The 15,880-nt window shown below is 51.5% G+C and overlaps 1 protein-coding gene across 17 annotated transcripts in view; it reads right to left on the bottom strand.

Annotated features, from left to right (window-relative positions):
• The window catches only part of PALM2AKAP2 (PALM2 and AKAP2 fusion), a 595,149-nt gene that overhangs the window by 32,901 nt on the left and 546,368 nt on the right, over positions 1 to 15,880 (bottom strand). The window contains 1 exon segment of one of the 17 annotated variants that reach the window (NM_001204215.1): positions 8,449 to 8,550. The gene's annotated coding sequence lies outside the window, so the exon portion shown is untranslated. 17 annotated transcript variants of the gene reach the window in all.

Genomic DNA, 15,880 nt, shown 5'->3' with positions numbered 1-15,880 from the left:
CAGTCTCAACTCTTGTCAAGGCTTGATACTTAATACAGTCAAGAATTATAACCATTTACGTCTTTGTTCTTGACCATAATTACCTAGTAGGGGTCCTTTTACAATCTTCAGAATTACACCAGAGGCACGTCAAAGAAATTCTCACTGCCCTTTCAAAACTCACTAAACTTTTTATGGTGACCTCATTGTCAATATCTTCTACGCACATGTCATTAAGAAAGAAGAAAATGTGAATTAAGCAGAAAATGTGAATGCATGAAACTTACTGGCCGCCATTCAATTTCAAGTAAACCTAGGCCCAAATCAGCCCATTCTATGGAAAGGAACTACTGGGACACACAGGCCAACAAAGAGATGCAAGGCAGTGCTAAGGTTGGAGTCAGATTTCCCTAACCCCACTGGTCAACAGTTTCCTGCCAGTATCCTTCCCTGAATAGCAGAGCTTTCCTTCCACCCCCTTTAGCTTTGGTGGGGAAGGGGACAGAAAAATAACAGAACCCAATGGGCCTGACATATGTTTAAAAATCACTGCTGGGTGGGGCAGTGTTGTGGCACAGCAGGTTAAGCTGCTGCCTACAATGCAAGCATCCCATATGAGCGCAGGGTTGAGTCCCAGCTGCTCTACTTCCTATCCAGCTTCCCGCTTGGAAAAGCAGTGGAAGATGGCCAGAGTGCTTGAGACCCTGCCACCCACTGGAGAGACCTGAATGGAGTTCCAGGCTCCCGGCTTCGGCCTGGCCCAGTCCTGGCCGTTGAAGGAAGCCACAAGGCAAACCAGGAATTCTACAGTTCATTTGTTCATTGATCCACTCACAGGCCATGCCGGACTCGCACTGCAGCACCATCGTGAAACAAGCAGTGGAAATGAACTCCAGGAGACGACACCCATCTCTTAGGAAAAGCTGGACTGACCACACATCCCAGGAAGCCCCCTTTATTTTAGGGTTTCCTTAGCCCGAATCTGAAGAACTTGCCTGCATTTGTCTCTTGTTGCCAGTCCCAGCGTGGGGGGTGACTGGTCCCTGTGTCCACAGCGTCCCCCAGGAGCCCCTGCACTGCCCCCCTCCTCACACAGCAGGTGCGTACGCCATGCCAGCCTTGCCTTTTCAGAATTCAGAGACCGGCACTTTGCAAGGCACGCTTTTTAAAGAAACAACAGTTTCAGCCCAAAATTTTAAAAAGCTGAGAAAAGCATTTGATAGTATATTTTTGCAGTGTCCAATGTGTCAAAAAAAAAATCGCCTTCATCTTTGAGTCAGAAATGAATAAAAAGTGAGCCAGGCACTGGAGTTTGGGATGTCGGCATCCCGTTATCAGATTGCTGGTTCCAGTCCTGGCTGCACAGCTTCCGACCCAGATTCCTGCTACAGCACCAAGTGCTTGAGCTCCTGCTACCCACATGGGAAACCAGGAGGGAGTTCCTGGCTTTTTGCTCTAGCATGGTCCAGCCTTAGTGGTTGCAGCTGTTTGGAGAATGAACCAGGGGGATGGAAAAATCTGTCTCTTCCTTCCTCACTGACACCCTGCCTGCCAAGCCAGCCTCCCTTAGGAGATCACCAGTTCAAGTCCCGGCTGTTCCACTTCTGAGCCGGCTCCCTGCTAATAAGCTTGGGAAAGCAGCAGAAGGTGGTCCAAGTGCTTGGGCCCCTGCCACTCACGTGGAAGACCCGGATGGAGTTAAGTTCCTAGCTTTGGCCTGGGCCGGCCCTGGCTGCTGGCACCATCTGGGGAGCGAACCAGGTGATCTAAGATAAAAAAAAAAAAAAAAAAAAAAAAAAAAAAAAAAAGTGCTTCCTGGCACTCAAGTCCCTGGGCTCCAGGAAGCAGCATCTCTAACCCTCATCAGAGCAGGAAAACCACTCTGCAGGACTCAGTAGCAGTCTTGTACCAGAGGTCCAGAGATTCGGTAAAGCCAGGCAGGAACAGAGAGGCACAAAGGCCTTCCCTCAGCAGGGAGCCCTCACCTCCACGCAGGAGGTCCCCACGTGACCAAAGCCGCCCATAGCTGTGCAGGTAAGCGGAAATGGGCTGGACATTCCACAGCCCAGATTTGGCAGCAGGCAAGGCTAGGGACCATTAGACGGTGTCTTGTTTAAACCAACCAAGGCGTGCTATTCCCTTTGAAGATAAGAAGGGCCAGAATTTTCTCCATCTTCCAGATAAGCTGAGCCTGATTCCAGATCCAGATAAAATTCATTGAATCGACTGGAAGGTATTTTCTGAAACAGATCATGCCCCAATCCCTAAAACACAGGAAGGCATGAAAGAGCCATCAAATTGGGTTTTCTAAGGTCAGAGAAAAACTAGGGTACTAAGGAGCCGTGGGAAATCTTGTGAGTGGCTCCAGGTGGAGCCCTAATAGCAATGCACCTAAGACCTGCCCCTTACATGCTTCCTAGCACAGCTAACTGTGGGATGGGATGTTGGCAACCTGCTTTAAAATACTGGGGCAGAGACAATAAAACGTACTTGTGTGTCCCTGAAATTAGTTTCCAACACAGGAGCAGATAACCATGCTCATCGGGAATACACACTCAAGGAAGGGTTAACCAGGAGCTGACCAGACATCCCAAGCTCCAGGGGTGGCTCCCTCTAGCACCACAGCTCCTTTTAACTCCCAAAGACCCCTGAAGCTTTGCTAACTGGCATAATTAGAGTGAAACACGGTTTTTTGTTTGTGACATAGTGGTCTGTCAATGGGCATAATGAAATTGGAGTGTGTGTGTGTGTGTGTGTGTGTGAGAGAGAGAGAGAGAGAGAGACAGACAGACATGTCTCCCACTCCGTCAGGAAGAGGGCATACAAATGGAGTGAGCCCTTTGGTTAGGTGGTGTTTGGGGTTTGAGGACTAAACGGTCCCATTTCCTGCACCTGAGTTCAGAGGATCTGGGTTGTTTCACACCCACTCTCTGGTGCTCTTGTAAAAACTGCCTCAAATGTCTTCATGTAAGATGGACTCCGAGCATAGAACACAGATTTCAAAGGACCATGCAATTTGTTACATTGTTAATGCCAATGTTCATTATTAGCCATTTTACAGGGAGGTGTAACCGATCAATACTGAGTTCTTTCCGGAGCAGACTGACTCTCTTTTGGAGAAGAGCAGCAGGTGATGACCAGGTTTTGACGTTAAAAGGTGGGGAGGGAGCATCATGGTGCAGCATATTAAGCGGCCACCTGTAATTCCAGCATCCTGGATAAGCACTGGGTCGTGTTCCTGCTATTCCATTCAACCCAGCCCTCGGGAACACCCAGATGGTCCAAGTACTTGGGCTCCTGCTACCCACATGGGAGACCCTGATGGAGTTCAGCTCCTGGCTTCAGCGTGGCCCAGCCCTGTCTGCTGCGGCCATTTGGAGAGTGAACCCGCAGATGGAAGATCTCTCTCTCTCTCTCTCTCTTATCTTGAAAAAGAGAGAGAGAGAGAAGAAAGGATAAATAAACATGAGATCAAAGGAAAAAGAGGTAGCACGGACTAAACGTTAGACTGAAGGCACCTCTAATCTTCCCTTCCCCACCGCAGATCCTGAAATGTTAATTTTATTTGAAACTAAGCACAATGAAGTAAAGCATTTGCTGCTGAAGCAAACAGAATGATTTTTAAAGACCATCAACTCCTGTTAGAGGTCAAGTCCTGGAGACGCAATGAAGGAACAGTCAAGTACCTCTTAGACGTGGGGTCTGGCCAGGTGGGATGCAGAGGAGGGGTCACACAGGGGACAGAGCAGAAAAAACCCACTCCATCCCCAGTCCTCACTAGCGGGCTAACTGTCGTTATGAGGCCACACAGCCAGCCCACCCTGCAGCACGCTGTGGGAGCTGCGTCGCCATGCAATTCTGGACGCATGTCCTGCATTTCCCAGTACACACGCCTACACAAGTTCACCCGAGGCCTGACACAGGGCCCTCTGTGAGGGGGGAGAGGAAGGGATATTATTTCAGGATTAAAAAAAAATTGAGAACCAGAGGTACTTTTCTCAACATCAGCAGGCTCGTTAGTAACTTGCACACCTGGGATCTGAAGGCTGATTCTTCTTAATCATTCTAGCCCAATCTATCAAAGAAATTCTCAACAATAGGAAGCTTTCAAAAGGATAGGGGGAATGTTAAGAGTGGACGGGTTAGGGGCCGGCGCTGTGGTGTAGCGGGTAAAGCCGCTGCCTGCAGTGCCAGCATCCCATGTGGCTGCTAGTTCGAGTCCCAGCTGCTCCACTTCAGATCCAGCTCTCTGCTATGGCCTGGGAAAGCAGCAGAAGATGGCCCAAGTGCTTGGGCCCCTGTGCCGGTGTGGGAGACCCAGAAGAAGATCCTAGCTCCTGGCTTCAGATCGGCACAGCTCCGGCTGTTGCAGCCATTTGGGGAGTGAACCAGTGGATGGAAGACCTCTCTCTCTCTCTCTCTCTCTCTCTCTCTCTCTCTCTCTCCTTCTGCCTCTCTAAAACTTAATGACCTCTTCCCCAACTCTTTATTCTGAGTGAACCAGACACAGACACCCTGGAGACTGTATCAGCTTCTGGTCTTGGGATGCACCTGTCAGGCCCTCCTGCTAGCAATGGGGTCTTCACCCTCTGAATCCTCTATTTCCTCTTAGGACTTCCCACATGATCCCACATACATGTCATTGCACCTGAAACAGTGGCAGGAGTCTGCGCGCCACCACCAATGCCACAGCCCAGCATGCTGGCGAGAATCTACATGCCTGTTTAGTCTGTACGGAAAATACAACACCGGGAGCCAGTGTTGTGATGCAGCAGCCACGACCTGCAACACCTGCATCCCATATGAGCACCAGTTCACGTTCCGGCTGTTCCACTTCCAATCCAGATCCCTGTTAATGGGCCTCGGAAAGCGGCAGAAGATGGCCCAAGTGCTTGGACCCCTGCACCCATATGGGAGACAAGGATTCTGGCTCTGGGCTTTGATTGTTGCAGACATTTGAGGAGGGAACCAGTGGATGGAAGATCTCTTTCTCTGCCTTTCAAATAAATAAATAAATCTTAAAACAAAACTACAACATTGGGGTGGATGTTGTGGTGCAGTGGGTTCAGCTGCAGCACAGCCCACATCTCATATTGCTTCAAATTCTGATCCAGCTTCCTGCTAAAGTGCATCCTGGGAGGCCGAAGATGAAAGCCCAAGGATGTGGTTCCATCCTTGGTCCACCCTCGTGGGGACCAGGATGTTTCCTGACTTTGACTTTGGCCTTGCCACTTCTGGCTGTTGTGGGAATTTGGGGAGTGAGCCAGCAGATGGAAGATCTTTCTCTCTCTCTCTCTCTCTCTGCCTTTAAATAAAACTTAAAGACACATCGCATCAGGGCCTTGACCCTTGCTCGGCTGGGGGATGGGCAGCACTGTGCTCTTTCTGCCCAGGTGTACAAGCCTGCAGCCAGGCACATCAGGAACAGGAAGAATTTGAAGGAAGTGACAGACCTTCATCTACAAGGACGAGCAAGAAGGTGAAGCTTTACCCACCTGATCACCCTTCTTCCCCACCTCGCGACAATGTCTGTCACCCACGCTGGCCTCCCAGGCTCCCAGCCCAGATGCACGGTGTGACCCAAATCATTCAAACATAAGGCACCCGCTGCCAAGCCCGCTTTCTCAGGCTCTGAATAGCCCAGATTACTTCCTTCTGAAGCCATGATGCTTAAACTAAAAACGCTTTTCCCCAGGTAATAAGTGACCTGATCCTTTAATCCAGTTATTTTTAAATTCTACCAGAAATACAAACTCGCTCTCGGCCTAGGAACAGAGGAGACGTGGCTGTAAGATAAAACTTCCTCATAGCTGGGAAACCAGAGGAGACCTTCATTCTCTCTTCTTGCCTCCCCTCGCCCCCTTCCAGAAATCACATGCTCAGTGCACCTGGCACGACCCCTGGCCCCCTGCATAGCTGGTCCTAGGATGCCCCTTTCTGGCCGGGTGGTAATGTCACCCTCGTGAAGGTCAATGGGAGGAGGGCGTGCGCTCTGGCAGGTGGGCGCTGCTCAGACACCTGCATAACACCTGCATCAGCTTTGGAGGGGCTAGGAGGAGTCTAGGGGTCGGGAAGTCTGGAGGGAGATGGACCCCCCCCCCCAAAACTGAGGGACCCCCAAGGATTGTTACTGTTATGAACTGGAGAGAAAACCCTAGCCCTGTTCACATAAAATCCTACAGGCCAGAAAGAGTTTAAGAAGAAATCCGGGAGCACCCAGGTTCTAACAGGGCGGGCCTGCAGCTCTGCTGGCCCTCCCTGCAGAGGGCAGACTGCATGGGGAAGGGGCTGAGGCTGGGGCTGGGAGGAGGGCTCTGCAGCCTGGGCTCAGAGATCCCAGCAGGAGGGAAGCGGAGGGGAGAGGCCCAGTGATAACCCAGGCTGATGTCCAGTCCTGTAAGCAGTGAAGCTACTTCTGGCCTGCAGAACCAGGGGCTGTGCTGATTGTGAGAAACTGGGTGCCAAGCCTCTTCCCTAAGGGGCCCAGAAAGCCCGCCCCCCCAACTCAAAGTGGGTGGAAGGCAGCCAGCCAGACTTCAGACCCCAAGCACTTCTGGGACAGCTGCACGCCCAAATAGGGTGGGCAGGCTGAGGTCAGTTCTGCAACCTCTACAAAGAAGCTAACACTAACAAGGCTGCAGCTCATTCTGACCAGAGCAGGGCTAAAGCCAGACCCCCACCTCCTCGCACCAGTCCCATGTCTACTAATACAGGCCCCGGCTTTTTTATTTTATGATTTTTTGTTGTTTATTTTTGTCCCCCTGAGAGCTGCGATGGTCCCTGGCTTATGCATCAGGTACAGGCTTGGAGACAGGACGAAATCACTTCCAGAGCCCCCTTCCTTTTTGTTGGAAACCAGGCTGGCCCTGGTCCCGGCTCACCCTCCTGGGGAAGAAAAGCAGCGGAGTCGCCCCAACACCACGGTGCACCCCACGAATAGCGCATCCCCCAGCCCTGCAGGAAAAGTTGTGCGTAGCGTGTCAGCTGCACGCCTGGAGAAGGCGGAGGTAGTATTTGATTAGCACATTTACAGCTCAGGAGTTCTGGGAAAGAAACTGGAGATGGTGCATGTGGGGGTGGGGGTGTGGGAGGAAGGAAGCCCACGCCTGCTCCTGCGGCCACTGCCCTAAGACTGGCTTTCCTTCTCTTCCCTGGAGACCCACTTCCTGCACGGGTGACCGGAACCCCAGCAGCTGCAGAGGTCTCCCTGAATAAGGAGAGATACAAGTTTCATGTTCTCCTCACTGTACGACACTCAGGGCTCTAGCAAGAAACCCTGGGCTGCTCTTCCCACATGTGCTGAGGGCAGGCTCCAGCCTTGGAAGAAGCCAAGTTCAAGGCCACCAACGGAACTCTGGCTCCCGCGGTAATCGACTCTGCTGAAAGCCAGAGCAAGCCTAGCCTCAAGTGCTTTCTGACTTGGCTGCGGCCCTCTCCTTTGAAGAGTTCAGGATCTTGGATTCACTCCCGGCCAACCAGCGATGGCAGAGACAAAAAGCTGAGCCCAGTGAGGACCCAGTCGCACCCACTACGTTGAGACAGAGCTCAGAGCTCAAAGAGCGCCAGGTGCATCTGAGGTTGACCCTTATCCACAGAAGACTCTTCTGAGCAGAAGAACAGAGCTGGCAAAGCCCCCTTCCGCCCCCGTGGCGCCTGAGAGATGGCCACACATTCCCACCAGAAGCCCCAAGTGCCCCTGTGAATGCACAGACACAGAGACGGGATGAAGAACAGCGGTGAACCTCTTAAGCAAATACAAGAGGAAAACGCGACAAATAATGGGCCAGCATCGTGGCACAGCAGAGAAGCAGTCACTGCTCCACCTCCCTTCTAGTTTCCTTCTAATGCACCTGGGAAGGCAGTGGAGGATGGCCCAAGAACTTGTACCCACGTGGGACACCTGGATTGGGTTCCAGACTCCTGGCTTCAGCCTGGCCCAGCCCCAGCTGGTGCAGCCATTTGGGAAGTGAACCAGCAGATAGAAGACCTCTCTCTTTTTCTCTCTGCTTTTCAAATAAATAAATCTTCAAAAACAAAGAAGAGAGACAGAGAGAGAAATCAGTTACCAGAATGACCAGGTCCCTTGGAAAAAGATTTCTGTTCTGAAAAGAGGTGCCCAGGCCACTGTCCTGGCCGTGTTCCCGAACCATCTTAAAGCACAGCCTGCCACGCAGGACCTGTGTAGCCTTGCAAGGGTACGTGTGCTGCAGAGCTTGCCTTTCGCCTTTCAGCACGAAAGCTGGGAGTTTTACAAGATTTGGAAAAAAAAAAAAAAAAAAAAAAAAAAGCACCAGCGGCAAGTCCCCAGCCAGAGCCCAGCTGCCCCCAGCCCAGCAGGAAAGAACCCAGCCACACAGGGCCAAACAGCTCTGCCCCTTTCCTCCACAAAGACCTGGCCTCTGAGAGAAACCCTCTCCTTTCAGATCAGAAAGACAAAGACAGCAGGGGCGGTCAGCAGACTCGGCTTACCCGGCCCGGAGCACGCGCCTCAAACAAACGTCCTCGGTCAGAACTGCCTCTTTTTCCAGACAGATTCCTGCGCACGCACTGGATTGAGCCGGCCAAATTCCTTCCTTGGGAGCCTCGGGCCGAGGGCTGTGATGTCACCGCGGCCCTCCCCCTCCTCCCTAAAAGGCCATTCACACAAAGAAGGACTTCAACCCCCTTCAAGGAAGCCCGGCCCCTCCCTCGCTGGCGGAGCCTGGAGGGCAGAGCATCAGCTGACCTGGGTGGTGCTCAGGGCTGTGCGGGAGCTTGGCGGGGTTGATGGGAGCCAGCTCCCATTTCTCCTCGCAAACTCAGAGGTGGGCTTTGGGACAGGCAGGGAATTCAAAACCTAGTGGACCTGAGACAGCCAGGAATCTGATTGATCCTGGTGAATCTCCACCTAAATGGGACTTTTCAGGACACTGTGGTGTGTGTGTGTGTGTGTGTGTGTGTGTGTAAAATAACAGATGCTCAAGGCCAGCGCTGTAGCATAGCGGGTAAAGCTGCTGCCTGGGACACCAGCACCCAACACGGGCGCCGGTTCAATTCCCGGCCGCTTCACCTCTGATCCAGCTCCCTGTTAATGTGCCTGGGAAAGCGCTGGAAGATGGCCCAAGTGTTTGGGCCCCTACCCTGTGTGGGAGACCCAGAATATGCTCCTTAGCTCCTGGCTTCCTCCTGGCCCAGCCCTGGCTGTTTGGGGCCATTGGGGTAGTGGACCAGGGGATGGAAGACCTCTGTCTCTCCCTTTCTGTCTGCAACTCTGCCTTTCAAATAAATAAATAAAAATCTATAAAAATAAATAAATAAAATAACAGAAGATCACTGTAGCAGTTTTGGAAAACAGAGTGTTCACCATCCCTTCACTCAGAGAAAAACAGTTCATATTTATTGCATTCTCTGGCCTTCTTTTGAGAAATTTCTATTTCACATCCTTGAGGCCATATGCAATTCTGCAGCCCCAGTCCACCTGCCCTTGCAAGCATTTGTGTCCTATTTAAGGGCCTGTGTGAGACATGCTGTACGTGGTCGTACAAACCCCAGGCTCAAGCTCAAGTGCACAGGTGACTTTTAGCCTCTAGATGAGGGCTCCGATTTTAAGCAATGTCCAGAAGAAGCGGGTCCACCACCCCACGCACACTAACCAAGTCTTCTACCACAAAGAAGATGTGGGTGGAGGCCCAAGTGTCACAAACACATCCCTAGCTCATTCCCCACAAAATCAGACCCTAGCACGCAGCACATCTCCTGGAACACCGAGGGGCTGTTATCAGGGACCCCCCCCTGGAAACATCCACTGGCTCCCAGCCCTGCCCCCGGGCTCCAGGCTCCCAGCTGACCTGGAAAACAGGGGTGTAACTTAGGGTCAGCATTCCAGCCCAATTCAGCAGGTGAAGTACTTGTTTTCTCCAGTGAGATTTGAGGAGATAAAGGAAAACAAGATTTACAGTAAACTCCGAGGGAGAGGACGAGAAAGGCCACACAGAGTCCTGCAGGGCCTGCTGGTCTGGGGCCAGCTGGGGAGCAGTTTGTCCTGGCCTGGGGAGGTGGAGCAGCCACGGGGCTCCCCCTGCGGTCTGTGGGTTGGCCAGCATGGCAGGCCTCCTGGGACCCTCCGGACTATGCGGGACTAATCACATAGATGGAGCCCAGGCATGCCTTATTGAGAAGGAAGGCACAAGTCTACATCCCAACTACCAACCACATCCACGGAGGGGACTGACCTGGTGGCAGCAAGCCACCAGGGAGTGCTAGGGACCCCTGAATGTATGCCGCCCTGTGGAATAACTGGGATACTCCGCTGTGCAGGCAAAGACCTGTCCAGATGCCAGCGGAGCAGTCTAAAATAAAACGAGGTGGGGAAACCAAGCGAGAGAGCTTGGGGAGAACACTGCTGGGCTGGAGTACAGGCAGCCTTGATGGGACCTTCCTCTAGGGGGCACGGTAGACCCAAGAGGCAAGAGCGGTACCCGGCACCCACTATCACACCTGCCCTGCAACATTGGAAGAGATTTGCAAAAATAAATAAATAAATAAATAAATAAATAAATAAATAAATATTTTGCTTTATATCTGCCCTAGTCACAAAGAAAAGTATATGGGTCTGTAAAGAGCTGTTTTCCAAGTCACATGAACACACAGGACCCAGGCTCTTTCCAAGATGCCACAGTTCACTCCCTACAGGCACAGGTGCACACACTCCTGCCCATGGCCGAGGCTTGCAGGGTACCCTCCCTGCTAATTCCTACGCTGAAGTCCTGACAGCCAGAACCTCATCTGGACGTCTTTATAAAGGTCATCAAGGTGAAGTGAGGTCGAGAGGGTGTGCCCTCACCCAACAGGACTAGCGTCCTTGATGGAGGAGACTCGCCTAGGGGAGGAGCCCGGACAGAAGATGACCACTCAGGAGCCAAGAAGAGAGGCCAGGGATGAACACCTCACACGCAGCCCTCGGAAGGAACCAACTCTGCCCACACCTTGCCTTTTTGCACATGTAGGCACTGCCATGACCGTGAGACTATAAATTCTTGTTTAAGCCACGCACTTGGCGGTCATTTGTGATGGCAGCCCCAGGATGCACACACAAACAGGGCCACAAAAATACTGCGGAGCTCACGAAACACACCATGGCCAAGTCACACAAAGTGCTCTAGAAAAGCAGTTTCTACTCAGAGGCGGAGGTTGGAACTCAACTGGAAGCCCAGAGTCAGGCTGCGTGAGTGTAAAACTGAGCCGCCCCGGGCTCCGTGAAGGTGGGGTCTCCAGGCAGAAGCAGCCAGAGCAGACCAGGCAGGCCACACCTGGCTGCAGCTCAGCTTCCTTCCATCCCCCAGGCGCAGGTGCAGGCTTGCAGTTATGAGCGGATGAAAATCAGTTTGCTTTGCCAGCTTAGTTCTCCAGGTGCTCTAACCTGATCTCTGCTGAGTCTTCCCCACTCCCGGTGCCTGGCTCTGTCTGTGCATTTTACAAGAGCCATTCTGACCATCACTCAGCAAATACTTATTGCGCACCTGCAGCATGCCAGGTCTGTGCCAAACCCTGACACGCCTCCTGTTTGATCCTCCCGTCAACACCAGTGGGGGCATTCTCAGCCTCTCCCAAGAGAAGCAGACCCCGGGCCACGGCCACAGCCACACAGCTGGGTAGGGGCAGAGCCTCCTGGAAGCCACGCTGGTGTGTTCAGGAGGTCTCAGATCCAGGAAGAGCACTGGGCTAAGTAAGGCACAGAGTCCAAAAGAAAAGCTTGCGAAGCTTCCCCGCCATACACCTGCTGCTGTGTGGCTGCGGGAAGGCCACGCTTCCAGTCTGGGCCTCAGTTTTCCCATCTGTGAAATGGGGGAACTGAACTAGCTAAGCCCTCACAGTCGGCTTCCCTCCGTGTCTGCCGTTCTGGGATTCCAGCCTGAGTCTTGGACAGAGGTGAGGTTGCTCCCTGTGGGCCGACAGAGGATGAACCACAACTGGAGCTCCTCAGGCTTCTGCCAAGAGTTCAAGAGTTCCCGAAAGGAAGCTCGGCTCTGTCTTAGACGCTCCCCTGGGCAGGACTTCAGCTCTCCAGGGGAAAGCCGAATCTGCTGACTGTGGTCTCACCATGTATGCCAGTTACTGCACACTGGTATCTCAGTGTGACAGAATGTTCCCAAAACAGATCCGATGGGGTCAGGAGGAAGGAGACCGAGGCAGCAATGTGGAGAGGCCGGCTTCCGTGACCCTGACCTTCAGACTCAGGGCTTCTGCCTGGAACTTCAAAAGGCAGGCAGCGAGGGGCACTGGGAAGGTTCCCTCTCCTCACCACATGGGGGCGCCGCGGAGCTGGAGGGTTGCAGTTTTTCACACTGCTCCAAGGCCTGCTGGGCCTCACTCCAGATGCAGGCTCTGCCCGTCCTACCTGCCCCACCCACCCCCGCAGCCACACAGGCTTGCCTTCTGCCCACTTCACCCTTCAGGTGGCCGCATCCACCAAAGACCCCAATCTCAGCAAGGAGTCAGATCACGTAGGTAGGAATCCGATGAGAACAGCTACAATTTTAAATTGCAGCTTTGCCCAAAGAAATCCCCACTGAGAGCAAAGTGTGGGACACTAAGACACACCCAGCCCTCAACTTATTAAAGAGTAAGGAGATGAGAGAAGGCAAAAGGGCTTAGGAACATCCAAACCCTGCAACACCCTCTCTGGTGCTCAGGGCAAAGAAAGCCCCATGGAGCAGGGGGCTGGGAAGAATGCCCAGGACCAAACACAGGGACCACTCAGCTATGTCACTGCTGTCGTCTCATTTACATTTTTTTTTTTTTGACAGGCAGAGTGGACAGTGAGAGAGAGAGACAGAGAGAAAGGTCTTCCTTTTGCCGTTGGTTCACCCTCCAATGGCCGCCGCGGCCGGCGCACTGCGCAGCCGGCGCACCGCACTGATCCGATGGCAGGAGCCAAGTGTTTCTCCTGGTCTCCCATGGGGTGCAGGGCCCAAGCACTTGGACCATCCTCCACTGCACTCCCTGGCCACAGCAGAGAGCTGGGCTGGAAGAGGGGCAACCGGGACAGAATCCGGCGCCCTGACCGGGACTAGAACCCAGTGTGCTGGCGCCGCAAGGCGGAGGATTAGCCTAGGGAGCCGCGGCGCTGGCCTCATTTACTCTTGTAGGAAACATTCTTCTATGGAAACAGAAAGAGTCTACAACTCCATGGCCCTGGTTCTATGCACCGCATCCTGCCTTCTCCTAGCACATCCTCTGTCTCCGCTATTGCCTAAAAAGTAGGTTTGAGGGGGAAAAGACGGCGTGGAGCCCCAGTGTGTACGCAAGGAAGCCAGTGGGGACATTTAAAGGAAAGCAGTGGAGAGTTCTCTCAGGCCAGGTCCTCCCCCATCCCCTAACCCTCTTTCTGCCCTTTCTGAGTCTGCTGTGAGTTCCCGCCCTTCCAGCATCTTAGACTCAGAACATCCCTCCGCTTGCTCCCGCTGATGCTACTGTCTTATCTCCTGTGGCAGCTCATGGTGCACCCTGAAGGCAGCTTCAGAAGAAAGGCACTGCTATACTGTCTGCAACAATGAGAACCTGCAGGCAAGGCAAACGAGTACAAGTAAAATGAGCATCTTGGGAACCGCTTTGCAGAGCACTGGGTTAAGCCCCTGCCTGTGACGCCGGCATCCCGTACAAGCACTGGTGGGAGTCCTGGCTGCTATACTTCCTATCCAGCTCCCTGCTGACACAGCTGGGAAGGCAGCTGAAGATGGCCCAAGGACTTGAGCCCCTGCCATTCATGCGGGAGGACTCAGATGGAGTTCTAGGCTCCTGGCTTTAGCCTGACCCAGCTCTGGTGGTTGCAGCCATTTGGGGAATAAACCAGCAGATGGAAGGTCTCTCTCTCTCTCTTTCTCTAACTCTGCCTTTCAAATAAATGAATCTTTTAAAAAATAAAATTATGATTTGTGCAATAAGCAGAGCACTATGCAATCTTTGAAAGGCTGTGTATCCTAACTGCATCCAACCCAGTATGGTGTGCACAAAGGGAGGTGGAGCTCCAGTTACACAGGGGCTGGGGCAGGGAGCAAACATTCGATCTGGCAGTTAGATGAGAGGGCCTAGGTTTCACACTGGGCTCCAGCTCTTGACTCTAGCTTCCTGGAAACAGTGATGACTGAAGTTACTGGGTTTCTGCCACCCATGTGGGAGACCTGGATGGCATTTCTGGCTCCCAGCTTCAGTACAGCCCATTTGTGGGCATTATCCTTGGATATGAGCTGTCTCTCAAAAAAAAAAAAAAAAAAAAAAGAGAGAGAGAGAAGAAGGAGAGAGAGGAGGCGATAGATGAAGAAACAGGTTTCCATGCCTAAAAGTCCTGAAACTTCTTCCTTCCCTGTAAAATGGTACAACACCACTCCTATCTTCAGGTGGAATTAGAAAACATTAAATGCTACCAGAAGGCTTGTCACACAGCAGAAGGACTCTGAATAGTAGCCATAACAGAATCAGACTGGGAAAATATTTGCCAAACATCACAAAGGCTTCAGATTCATTATACTTAACTCTTGCAAATCAGTAAGGAAAAGACCAAGAACCCAAATGTAAACAACAGAGAAAAGATACATAGTTCACCAAAAAATATACATTATGCTTAGAGACACAACACGATTTGCAATCCCAGTTAAACAGAAGAAAAGCAAAATTACATTTTCCAGTTATAAAATTAGTTATCAGCATGTGACGGAAGGGGTTCCCTCATCCAACTCTATAAACCTGAATTGCAACTTGTTCCCAACTTTAATATTTTTAGCCTAGTAAAGCTCTCTTCCAAGAATTTCTACCACAGATACAGCAGCATGTGTAGGAAATAATCCACACCCAAGGAGCTCAATGCCACGCTGCTGGATAATAAAAGCCTGCAAATAACCTAAATGAACGTGGAACATATTCATTCCATTGAATATTATACAACTTTAAGAGACTAGGATAGCTGCCAGCTCTCTGAGAATTTATAGACAAATAGATGGATCCTCAAAAACCTACTGTTAAGTAACAAGTAGTATGGAACACTGTAGAAGCGTGTCATATTTGATGCTAACAAAAGTGAGTGGGAATTCATAGTCTCATGTGTGACTGTCTGATTTGTATCAATATCCATGTGTATGCACATTTTCAAAAGGACAGACTATCCCTGGAAGGACACACAAGGACCTGATAACAGAGGCTTTCTCTGTAGGGCAGGTCATTGCGGGCAGGTAAACTTTTCTTCCCACTGTGTCCTTAGATTTTCTGAATTTTCAAATATGTGCAAAGAGTAGCCTCTGAAAACATGATGAAGTGCATAAAAAGACAAGCAAAGAGACAGATAAGCAGGCAAGATCCAGAAGGGGGGCAGGGAGGTCCCTGGAGGAGATGAAGGCAGTGTCTAAAAGTCATGGGTATCATTGGGATACAGGATGTTTTGGGATACAGGACTTGGTATACACAGGTCTCATTGGGATACAGGATGTTTTGGGATACAGGACTTGGTATACACAGGTCTCATTGGGATACAGGATGTTTTGGGATACAGGATTGGTATACACGGGTATCATTGGTATACTGGATGTTTGTAAGAATCACATCCACACAGCAGCTGCAGTTAACCCTGGAGGATAGCAATGGGGAACGGTCGTTGTTGGGGGTGGGGAGTAGGTCGAAAAGCTGAAGTAGACAGGGCCTCTCCTGTTTTTTTTTAGGGAGATTTGCATTATTGAGCATTTATCACTGCTGTAGCTAGAAAAGCAGTGATGAAAGTAACCATGCATAAGTAAGTTGCACAGTGGAGTTTTACATACACTGGGACTTTTGAAAAGGCTACGGTTCATCCACTTATTAGGCCTTGCAACCCCTCCTGATCTCCATCCCCTCTCTACATTTGGATGGTGAGGCCTAAACTCAGCCAGGATCAACA

The sequence above is a fragment of the Oryctolagus cuniculus genome, chromosome 1, assembly GCF_964237555.1.
Source record: "Oryctolagus cuniculus chromosome 1, mOryCun1.1, whole genome shotgun sequence".
Taxonomy (NCBI): Eukaryota; Metazoa; Chordata; class Mammalia; order Lagomorpha; family Leporidae; genus Oryctolagus; species Oryctolagus cuniculus.
The sequence above is the reverse complement of the archived record's forward strand: the minus strand, read 5'-3'. Positions and strand labels throughout refer to the sequence as shown.